Raw genomic sequence first — 12,417 nt, forward strand, 5'->3', positions numbered from 1 at the left:
TTTTAACTGATTTAACTGGTGAGAAAAATTGAGGCCCAGAGAGAGTTGTAACTCAGGGTCATACTGTTAATGGCAAAAGCCAGTTCCTGAATCCAGGTTTTCTGACCCAGGCCAGTGCTCATTTTAATACCTTTAATTCAAACTGATCATTGTCATGACATTTACCATTTGTGTACTTAATGTGTGACAGGTGTTATGCTAAGCATTATATAGCTCTCATCTTGGTTAATCCTCTTAACAATTCTATGAGGCTGGCCAATATTTTATAGATGAATAAGCAGGCTTGATGACTTGCCTGAGGAAGCACAGCTAGTAAGTGCTGGAACTAAGATTTCAGCCCAATTCTGTGTAGTTCCAAAGCCTGTGTTGTTTTTTCTGCTTTTCTTTTTTGATTAAATATTTATGTAAAAGGTAATAAAGAATAATATGACAAATACCCAACACCCAGCTTAAGAAATAAGTATTACCAATCATTTGAAGCTCCCTTCCCGTTACATTGTCCTCTCTTTCCCTCCAAAGTAATCATCGGCTTTCCCGAGTTTCAAATTTGTGCTCCTAACCACCAAGCTATACAGCTGCATTTATTAAGTGCCATGGGAGCTGGAGCTACTGTTATTCAACAGTAAACAAGAAAGACATGTTTTCTGCCCTTGAGGAGTTTCCTATGGGTGATAATGAAATATTTGTTTCTTAATCTTTCTGGAGATCTTCAGTAGCTGGTAGGAAACGTGACACCAAGGAGGTTTAAGAAGTCTTTCAGGAGATCAGTGGTGATATGTTGGAAGGTTGCCTAGATATTACACAAATGAATCAGAGTTAAGAATACATGTGTTGGCTGGGCGCAGTGGCTCATGCCTGTAATCCATTTGGGAGGTCGAGGCTGGTGCATCATGAGGTTAGGGTTCAAGACCAGCCTGGCCAACATGGTGAAACCCCGTTTCTACTAAAAATGCAAAAATTAGCCAGGTGTGGTGGTGCATGCCTGTGATCCCAGCTACTCAGAAGGCTGAAAGACAGGAGAATCAACTTGAACCCGGGAGGTGGAGGTTGCAGTGAGCTGAGATCGTGCCATTGTACTCCAGCCTGGGTGACATAGCAAGACTGTCCCCCGCTCCCACCCCGCCCCCCAGAAAAAAAAAAGAATACGTGTGTCTTAATTGGATCACTGATTATCTTTTCCTCCTAGAGACCAAGTTATAGATTGGGTGTTTTGTTTTCCCACAGGGTCTTGCTCTTTCATGGCCCACTGCAGCCTCAACTTCCTGGGCTCAAGTGATCCTCCCACCTCAGCCTCCTGAGTGTCTAGGAATCCAGGCCCAGTTAGTTTTTGTATTTCTTAGAGAGATAGAATCTCGCCACATTGCCCAGGCTGGTCTCAAACTCCTGGGCTGAAGTGATCTGCCTGCCTCAGCCTCCCAAAGTGCTGGGATTACAGGCGTGAGCCACTCTGTGCTCAGCCTTGTCTTATTTAATATATTTTCCATATTATCCCCACATAGTATGTAAGACAAAACTTTGTCCTTAGAAGACAATCAGGTCAATAATTATAAAATGAACTAATAGTAGGAGTCTAGACAAAAAAGATGGGTCATGTAGAAGAATAAGTTAATACCCTGCATGTTCTAGTGTTTTCCCTAGTTTGTTACGGGCAGGGTAGACATGTGTCTGGGTGGAACTAGTGCTCTTGGATAAAAAATCTATTACAGTGTTTCTCAGTTTTTGTTTGTTTGTTTTCTGTTTTTTTGAGACAGAGTCTCCCTCTGTCATCGTTTTTTGAGACAGAGTCTCGCTCTGTCACCTGACAGGCTGGAGTGCAGTGGCACCATGCAATCTCGGCTCACTACAACCTCTGCCTCCCGGTTTCAAACGATTCTCCTGCCGCAGCCTCCCTAGTAGCTGGGACTACAAGCGCATGCCACCATGCCTGGCTAATTTTTGGATTTTTAGTAGAGACGAGGTTTCACCATGTCGGCCAGGATGGTCTTGATCTCTTGACCTCATGATCTGCCCACCTCAGCCTCCCAAAGTGCTGGGATTACAGGCGTGAGCCAGCGTACCTGGCCGTTTCTCGGTATTTTAGCTATAAGTTCTTTTGATAAATACAGAGCTCACGTACCCTCTGAGTTCCGACACCAATTTTCCTATACCAACTGAGTGTCGTACAATTCAATTCAATTCTAATGATGGCAGTGGCGGCCATCTTGAGTGGCCATCAGCTGCAGCAGGGAGATGCAAGCAGTGGCAGCAGGAGTGGCTGCTGGAGCAGCAGTGGTGGTGGTGGGACCCCTGTGCCCTGCATCCCTGAGGCAGCTGAGTGCATCACTCCTACCTCACATGGCCGGGCAGGACCTGCTTCCAGGCCTGGAGCCTCCACTATGGCCTCAACCTCTCCCCACACCATGTCTCAGGAGCTCATGAGCACCCGGCTGAAGGCGCAGCTGGGACTCGTGGGGCCAGCCTCAAGATCATCGGGTTTGTTTGTGCAGGGTTGGCCGGGGCTGCCAGGCCACCTGTACCTCTCCTGCTCCTGCTGCAGGGAAAACGTGGAGAGGAGGCATGTAGTCCCCAGAGCCCACACCTGGGAGCCCCCTGGAGCCTGATACCCCAAGAGCCACCATGATGGGGCCGGGCCGAGTTACCCGTTGGCAGGGGAGCAGTGTGATCAGGCACGGAGGGGTGGACAGAGAGGGGCCCCGAGGTGGAGCTGGGCCCTGAGCGGTGCAGCACTCCATGGAGCTGGCAGGAGCTGGAAGCTGGCAGGAGCCCCACCTCCCAGTCGCAGCTGCAGCTGCCCAGCCGTGGCTGTGGACCCAGGCATCTCTGCAGTCTCAGGGACCCAGGAAGCCCGTGGGCTTGGAGGTGTCTGCTTCTGCTGCCTGGCCTCTCCCTGCTCCTGGTGCCCGTTCTGATCTCAGAGCGAGGTTGGGCCCAAGCCTGGGTGCTGTTGCAGCCTAGCTGGGTGTGTGCATGCTTGGGACAGTGGTGACATGCCAGGCCCCTGCCACTTTGGCCTCCTCTAGACTTCAGGCACCGGCGAGCATGGGAGGGAGGCTGAGATGGGGGCTGAGGGCAGCTTGGCATAGGCCTGCAGGTACCTTTTGGCATGGCCTTGGCACCTTGAATGCCAGCAGGAGGCAGACAGGCTCCTGGGCAGAAGGGGGCAGGTCCCCTGTGAAGCCCCACCTTCAGGCTGGGGAGGGTCTGAAGCCCGGGGGCTGGGCTGCTGATCCCGCAGACCAGGGTGGGAACTTGTGACGCAGGTCCTCCCATGGCTGCCCATGGACCAATCGGCACACTCTTCCTCCCCTCTGAGGTCCATAAAAAGCCCCTCGGACTCTGCCAGACCAGAAGAGAGACAACGGCATGACCTGCCTACAGGGAGGAACTACCCTCTCTGCTGAGAGCTGAAAAGATGACAGGATGATCCGCCTGCAGAGAGGAGCTACCCTCTCTCCTGAGAACTGAAGAGACGTTGGGATGTCCTACCTGCAGAGAGGAACTACCCTCTCTGCTGAGAGCTGAACATTCTTCGGGACAGCCTGCCAAGCAGAGAGGAGCTATCCTCTCTGCTGAGAACTGAACACTTGTTGGGACACCCTGGCTACAGAGAGGAGGTACTCACTGTAGGTTTCCTCTGAGCTGTTCTGTCGCTCAGTAAAGCTCCTGTTTGTCTTGCTCACCCTCCACTTGTCTGTTACCTCATTCTTCCTGGATGCAGGACAAGAACTCAGGACCTGCTGAATGGTGGGGCTAAAAGAGCTGTAACACAAACAGGGCTGAAACATGCCCCTTGCTTGCTACCTTGAGAGCATAGAGAAGGAGAGAAGCGCTGCAGTCCTTCAGGGAGCCCAGACCTGGGAGCTCCCTTAGCCAGGGCTGTGACTCCTTCTTTGGGGCCCTGTGGTTCCTGGAGTCGCCAAGCTTCCGGGCACCACTGTGTTCTCCAGTGCCAGCTGTGGAAGCTGCTTGTGATGCACCTGGTCCAGTTGCAGCCTTGCAGGGAGATGGTGCCCAAGCTGGCACCTGGAGCTGCCCACCCCACAGCAGCAGCGGGCATGCCTGGCTGTGTACAGAGGTCGGACCCCATGCTTGCTCACACATCCCTCACCACTTTGTGCCTGGCTCACCTTTGGCAGGCATGGGATCCAGGCTGGTCGTGTGAGTTGAGCACAGCCTGCCAGGCTGAGTGGGTGGAACGAGCCCAGTGGGCCACAGCAAAACTTGGACAAAGCCACCACTGGCCACAGAAGTTTCCAGTTGGTGAAATGACACCCCAAGGATCCCGTAACACTGAGATCACCCAGAGTTAGCTTCAGATCCACTATAGTTGCCCAGTGGGTTCTTCTGCCTGCTACACAGACAGACCAATTCACTGAGACCACAGTATTGTAGTAAAGAAATAATTAACACAAGGCTGGCCATGCAGGAGAACTAGATGTATCACTCAAATTAGTCTCCCAGAAGGCTCAGAGGTTTGGGTTTTTCAAGGATAGTTTGGTGGGCAGGGGGCTAGAGAATGGAGGATGCTGATTGGTTGAGGATGAAATCATTGGGATGTGGAAAATGTTCCTCGTGCTCAGTCAGCCGCTGACTGGGGGCCACAGGATCGATTGAGTCACAAGTTGTGGGTTCTGGTAAAGTCAGTCCTTCACCAGAAATGCAAAAATATGAAAAACATCTCAAAATGCCAATTGTAGGGTCTATTATAGTGATGTTATTCACAGGAGTAATTGGGGAAGTTACAAATCTCCTGATCTCCAGAACAATGGTTGGTTATCGTTTACACCTATATCTTAGCAGAATTCAGGTCCCTCACATAATCCTAACCTTGTGGCCTTTCATTAGTTTTACAAAGGTGGTTTAGTTTTAGGAAGTGTTATTATCATTCTTGCTTTAAGATTAAACAGTAAACTTATATTCCTCTCAAGGTTATCTTGGCCTGTTCCCAGGAATGACCAAGGACAGCTTGGAGGTTAGAAGCAAGATGGAGTCAACTATGTCAGATTTCTCTTACTGTCATAATTTTGCAAAGGCAGTTTCACCACCAGTTAAAGAGCAAGGTTTCCAACAACATTGCCTTTACTTCAGCAGCATGCACTTTGGCCTGATCAACCACAAATTCAGGGCTTCCTACTACCCCCTCAGACTAGAGTGAGTCACAAAACTCGGGAAAGTGCTATATTCACGATTATACAAATGAACAACCAGATTGAAGAAGTACATGGGGAAAGGTCTGGAAGAGTCCCGAGCTCAGGAGCTTCTTTGTCTGTAGGGTCAGGGTGCACCACCTTCCTGGTACATTGACCTGTTCACCAACCAGGAAGCTCTCCTGAGCTTTGATGTTCGGAGTTTTTATATGGGTTTTCAGTAGGTAGATGTGATTAAGTCATTGGCCACGTGCTTGACTCCAGCTCTTTCTCTGTTGGAGGTTTTGGGGTGGGGCTGAGAGTTCTGACCCTCTAATCATGTAGTTGGTTTTTCTGGTGACCAGCTCCCATCCTGCTAGCATGCTCTGTTGCCCCCTCCTCCCCACGAGTCACCTCGTTAGGATGAACTCTGTGGTTGAAAGGGACTCATTATTCATAATAAAAGACACTCCTATCATACAGGAAATTCCAAGGGATTCTGATGCTCTGTGCCAGAAGCTGGGGACAAAGAGCAGATGTATTCTATGTTATATCATTCCCTCCTTTATATTATTTGAAATTTTAACATTTTATTTTTTACTAAAAACAAATTGAACACAGTAATTTTAGCATATGTTTATATTTTAACTGCCTCAGCAGTTACCTGTTATTTCCAGTTCTCCAGTTGCTGTTAAGAAAATCTTTGAATGCTAGTTCCAGAATCTCCAGGAGGTGGGACCAATTTCCTTAGTGGTGATGCTGAAAATACAGCAGTACCACTGTGCTTGGGCCAGGTGAAATCAAATCAGATGATTCAGTCTCGCTGATGTGCTAGAGGCCCTTTTCCCATTCATGTAAAATTGGAAAATTTTGTTCACTATCCAAGTGTTTCCAAATATTTGGTTATTGTGTCAATGTAGACTCATACATATTAAGTATGTATCTTGGGTATAAATTTAAGTTATAATTTAATATAAATTATGTGGCACAGAAGCAGTTCAAAGGAGGAAGTGGTGGAAATAAGAGCTATAGGTAGAATTTGAACCATCCTCGAAAGATAATTATTAATAACATTTGGAAAAGTAGAGGGGAAAGCAGGAATGATGTTTAGATGAGGGAAACTGTGTGAGGTGGGCAGGATTTATTGTGGCTTGTTTGCACTTAAACAATGCAGAATGGCCTTATTTGAGCAAATTGAGTGGGGGATAGTGGGAAATGAGATTAGGTAGGTGAGCTAGGGATAGATTATTTATGATATTCAAAGGCCAGTAGTATGATTTCATTTTGATGTGCTAGATAATTGAGAGTCAAAGAAAGCATTTGATCAGGTGAGTTAGAAAATGAAAAGAGCATGTAAGAAAAATGGACCAGCATTTGTGTTGTTGGTAGATTAATGAGGAGAGAGACTGGAGAAGGGGATAGGAAATTTGGGACTGGGAGATTTTTCAATAAAAGTACCGTAATTAGGGAAATAGGGGAAGAGTGAGGGAAGGAATGAATATTAAAAATTTCAAAGGAAAATTTGACAGATCTTGACTGCTAAATGCAGAAGAATGATGAATCAGAGATGGTACATTTTTAAAATTTTTCTTTTTATCCAGATATGTAAAAGAATGTTAACCAAGGCTGGGTGTGATGGCTCATGCCTGGTAATCCCAGCATTTTGGGAGGCCAAGGTGGGCAGATCACAAGGTCAAGAGTTCGAGACCAGCCTGGCCAATATGGTAAAATCCCGTCTCTACTAAAAATACAAAAATTAGCCAGCGTGGTGGTGCGCACCTGTAATCCCAGCTACTTGGGAGGCTGAGGCAGGAGAATCACTTGAATCTGAGAGGCAGAGGTTTCAGTGAGCTGAGATTGTCCCACTGCACTCCAGCTTGGGTGACAGAGCAAGACTCCATCTCAAAAAAAAAGAAAGGAAAAAAAAAAAAAGAATGTTAACTGTATTGGTGATAACTATCTAAGTCTGTTACAATGTAATGTAAAAGTAGAGAGGACCTAGTGGCCATGATCATTATATCCCCAGGATCAAGAATAGTGCCTGGCGGCCGGGCGTGGTGGCTCACCCCTGTAATCCCAGCACTTTGGGAGGCCGAGGCAGGTGGATCACAAGGTCAAGAGATCGAGACCATCCTGGCCAACATGGTGAAACCCCGTCTCTAATAAAAATACAAAAATTAGCCAGACGTGGTGGCGTGCACCTGTAGTCCCAGCTACTAGGGAGGCTGAGGCAGGAGAATTGCTTGAATCCAGGAGGCAGAGGTTGTAGTGAACCAAGATCACGCCACTGCACTCCAGCCTGCCAATAGAGTGAGACTCCATCTCAAAAAAAAAAAAAAAGAATAGTGCCTGGCTTATAGAATTGCTTAAGAAATATTTATCAAAGGATGAAAGAATGCATTTAACCTGTCAACTTTTGGGTAAATTTTAGTTGTCATCTTTAACATCCCAATTTTTTTTTTTTTTTTTTAGACAGTGTCGCTCTGTCGCCAGGCTGGAGTGCAGTGGCACGATCTTGACTCACTGCAGCCTCCGCCTCCTGGGTTCAAGCGATTCTCCTGCCTCAGCCTCCCAAGCAGCTGGGACTACAGGCGTGTGCCACCATGCCCAGCTAATTTTTGTATTTTTAGTAGAGACGGGATTTCACCATGTTGACCAGGATGGTCTTGATCTCTTGACCTCATGATCCACCCGCCTCGGCCTCCCAAAGTGCTAGAATTACAGGCGTGAGCCACCGTGCCCAGCCTAACATCCCAATTTTTAATACCAAAAATGACTTTAAAAATAATACTTATTGAGGCTGGATGTGGTGGCTTACACCTGTAGTCTCAGCACTTTGGGAGGCTGAGGCAGATGGATGTTGACCCCAGGAATTCAAGACCAGCCTGGGCAACATAGTGAAACCCTGTCTCTACTAAAAATACAAAAAATTAGCCAGGGATAGTAGTGCACACCTGTAGTCTCAGCTACCCAGGAGGCTGAGGTGGGAGGATCATTTGAGCCTGGAAGGTCAAAACTACAGTGATCTGTGATGATGCCACTGCACTTCAGCCTGGGCGACAGAGTGAGACCCTGTCTCAAAAATAAATAAATAAGCTGGGCGTGGTGGCTCACACCTGTAATCCCAGCACTTAGGGAGGCCAAGGCAGGTGGATCACTTCAGGCCAGGAGTTCAAGACCAGCCTGGCCAACATGGTGAAACTCCCTCTCTACTAACAACAACAACAACAAAAAAAAAAAAAAAAAAAAAAACAAGGCTGGGCGCAGTGGCTCACGCCTGTAATCCCAGCACTTTGGGAGGCTGAGGCGGGCAGATAACAAGGTCAGGAGATCGAGACCATCCTGGCTAACACGGTGAAACCCCATCTCTACTAAAAATACAAAAAATTAGCCGGGCGCGGTGGCAGGCGCCTGTAGTCCCAGCTACTCGGGAGGCTGAGGCAGGAGAATGGCGTAAACCCGGGAGGCGGAGCTTGCAGTAAGCTGAAATCGCGCCACTGCACTTCAGCCTGGGCGACAGAGCGAGACTCCATCTCAAAAAAAAAAAAAGAAAAACAATACAAAAATTAGCCACGCATGGTGGCACATGCCTGTAATCCCAGCTACTCGAGACTGAGGCACAAGAATGGCTTGAACCTGGGAGGTGGAAGTTATAGTGAACCAAGATCGTGCCACTGTACTCCAGCCTGAGTGATCGAGAGAGACCCTGTCTCAAAAAAAAAAAAAAAAGTTACTGATCTTTTCTAGTTAAAAAAATTTTGTGTTTATTTTCCAAGATAACCACTTTAGTATAATATATTCATCCAGGGTTTTTTCTGTGCACATACATATTTATCTTTAAAATGGGACCATATTGCACATGTTGACTTATACCTGCATAAATACCATTTTTAGAAGTAAAATGGAACTTGAACCTCCAAATAATGACAAACCATAAAATAATAGGATAATATGGGAATCTGTGAGTCTGTACTCATATATAAATAAATAAACAGGCATACCTCAGAGAAACTGTGAGTTTGGTTCTATACTACCACAGTAAAGCGGCTCACACATTTTTTTGTTTTCCCAGTGCATATAAAAGTTATGTTTATAGGCTAGGTGTGGTGGCGCATGCCTGTAATCCCAGCACTTTGGGATGCCAAGGTGGGCGGATCTCCTGAGACCAGGAGTTTGAGACCTGCATGGCCAACAAGGCGAAACCCCTTCTCTACTAAAAATACAAAAAAATGTAGCCGGACGTGGTGGCACATGCTCGGAATCTCAGCCACTCGAGTGGCTGAGGCATGAAAATCGCTTGAACCTGGGTGGCAGAGGTTGCAGTGAGCCAAGATTGTGCCACTGCACTCCAGCTTGGGTGACACAGCGAGACTGTATCTCAAAAAAAAAAAAAAGTTATGTTCGTACTATACTGTAGTCTGTTAAGTGTGTAATGTAATGTCTAAAAAATGTACATACCTTAATTTAAAAATACTTTATTGTCAAAAAATGCTAATGATCATCTGAGCCTTCAGTGAGTTGTAACCTTTTTGCTGGTGGAGAGTCTTGCCTCAGGGTTGATGGCTGCTGACTGATTAGGGTGGTGATTGCTGAAGGCTGGGGTGGCTGTGGCAATTTCTTAAAATAAGACAACTATGACGTTTGCTGCATCGATTGACCCTTCCTTTCATTAAAGATTTTTCTGTAGCATGTGATGCCATTTAATAGCATTTTACCCACAGTGGAACTTCTTTCAGAATTGGAGTCAGTCCTCTCAAACCCTACTGCTGCTTTATCAACTAAGTTTATGTAATATTCCAAGTCCTTTGTTGTCATTTCAGTATTGCTCACAGCATCTTCACCAGTAGATTCTGTCTCAAGAAACCACATTCTTTGCTCATCCATAATAAACTTTTCATCTGTTCAGGTTTTATTATGAGATTGCAGCAGTTTAGTCACATTTTTAGGCTTCACTTCTAATTCTAGCTCTTTTCTTGCTATTTCCACCATATCTGCAATTCCTTCATTGAGGTCTTGAATCCCTCAAAGTCATGTGAGGGTTGGAAACAACTTCTTCCAAACTCCTGATAATGTTACTTTGATCTCCTCCCATGAATCACGAATGTTCTTAATGGCATCTAGAATGGTGAATTATTTCCAGAAGGTTTTTAGTTTACTTTGCCCACATCCATCAGACAAATCACTATCTATGGCAGCTATATATAGGCTTACAAAATGTAAATAGTAAGCCTAAATAATAAGGCTTGAAAGTTATAATTACTCCTTGAACCATGGACTGCAGACTGGATGTCATGTTAGCAGGCACGAAAATAATCTTGTACGTCTCCATCGGAGCTCTTGGGTGACTAGGTATATTGTCAGTGAGCAGTAATATATTGAAAGGAATCTTTTTTTTTTGAGGAGTAGGTCTCAACAGTAGGCTTAAAATATTCAGTAAACCATTCTGTAAACAGGTGTGCTGTCATCCAGGCTTTGTTATTCCGTTTATAGAGCACAGGCAGAATAGATTGAGCATAATTTTTTTTTTTTTTTTGAGACGGAGTCTCGCTCTGTCGCCCAGGCTAGAGTGCAGTGGTGCAATCTAGGCTCACTGCAAGCTCTGCCTCCCAGGTTCACACCATGCTCCTGCCTCAGCCTCCCAAGTAGCTGGGACTACAGGCATCCACCACAATGCCCGGTTATTTTTTGTATTTTTAGTGGAGCCTCCCAAGTAGCTGGGATTACAGGCGTGAGCCACCATGCCTGGCCAGATTGAGCATAATTTTTAAGGGCCCTAGGATTTTCAGAATGGCAAATGACCACTGGCTTCCACTTAAAGGCAGCAATCTGCATTAGCCCCTAACAAGAGTCAGCCTATCCTTTTAAGCTTTGAAACCAGGCATTGATGTCTGCTCTCTAGCTATCGATGGCATCTTCTTCTGATATAAGGCTGTTTCATCTACATTGAAAATCTTGGTTGGGTCCTATAATACCAGCAACTTGGGAGACCAAGACAGGAGGATTGCTTGAGGCCAGGAGTTTAAGATCATCTTGGGCAACATGGTGAGACCCTGTCCCTACAAAGAATTAAAAAATTCACTGGATGTGGCGGCATGGCCTGTAGTACTAGCTACTCAGGAGGCAGGAGGATTGCTTGAGCCCAGGAGTTTGAGGCTACAGTGAGCTATGATCATCCCACTATGCTCCAGCCTAGGTGACAGAGACCCCCATCTCAAAGGAAAAAAAGAAAAGGAAAAGTGCACACGCACACACACACACACTCTCTCTCTCTCTCACATACACATGCATATATTTTTTCCTCCAGACACGGTTTCACCATGTCACCCCGGCTGGATTGCAATGGTAAGATCATGGTGCACTGTGGCCTCCAACTCCTGGGCTCAAGCAGTCCTCCCGCCTCAGCCTCCCAAGTAGCTGGGACTACAAGTGTGTGCCACCACACCTGGCTAATTTTTTAAAAACTGTTTTGTAGAGACAGGGTCTCACTATGTTACCTAGGCTGGTCTCGAACTTCTGGCCTCAAGTAGTCCTCCCACTTCAGCCTCACAAAGTGCTGGGATTACAGGCATGAGCCACTGCACCAGATATATATATATACACATATATATATACACAAACACATATGTAATATATAATATTTATATGTATAAATATTTTTTACATATATTATATATATACGCCTCATAAATTATTCTGATGCATGGCTTTAGAGGTCACCATTCCCTTTCGGTGTTGTTAACTTGTATTAGCAATATTTTTTAAAGTATGGCACAAGAAAGAGAAAGCATTGGCTTGGCCATCAGGAGATGGGTTATTCTCTTAAATCTGCAACTAATCTTTTAGTAAGACTTGGAGAAAATGACTGTCTCTGGATCCCAGATTCTTTATCTGAAAATTTTCTGGGGAGCTGAATAAACTGACATTGTTAACTAGATTCTAGCAGTTCTATGATGATGGATTCACGGACATCATCAGAACTCCATGAAATGTGACCTGTGGTCAGCCATTTGAAAAAGGCCTAAACCTTCTTACACAAGTCAATTGAAAAGGCCTGTAGAAATCAGAGCTCGAAGACACCTGTTAAATCATCTATCTATCCCTCTACCAGCGGTACTCGGTTGTTCATAGCCCTCTCTAAGCTATTTTCACTCTCCTTCCTGTGTTCCAGACATTCAGTATTTTCCCAGAGACTTGACTTGTGTTCACCCTTACTTTTAATCATTTAAGAAGGGAATGTGACTTTTCTTAACTCAAAAAATTTCATTTCTTTTATATTTAGACTTTAATTTTG

The 12,417-nt window shown here is 45.7% G+C and overlaps 1 protein-coding gene across 11 annotated transcripts in view; it reads left to right on the forward strand.

Annotated features, from left to right (window-relative positions):
- Nucleotides 1–12,417, forward strand: part of RHOT1 (ras homolog family member T1) — an 83,101-nt gene that overhangs the window by 18,361 nt on the left and 52,323 nt on the right. Inside the window, exon 2 of one of the 11 annotated variants that reach the window (XM_054536635.2) lies at nt 3,314–3,614. The exons of the other annotated variants lie outside the window; for them this stretch is intronic. The gene's annotated coding sequence lies outside the window, so the exon portion shown is untranslated. The remainder of the gene's footprint in view (nt 1–3,313; nt 3,615–12,417) is intronic. 11 annotated transcript variants of the gene reach the window in all.

This window comes from Pongo abelii, chromosome 19, assembly GCF_028885655.2.
Source record: "Pongo abelii isolate AG06213 chromosome 19, NHGRI_mPonAbe1-v2.0_pri, whole genome shotgun sequence".
Lineage (NCBI taxonomy): Eukaryota > Metazoa > Chordata > Mammalia > Primates > Hominidae > Pongo > Pongo abelii.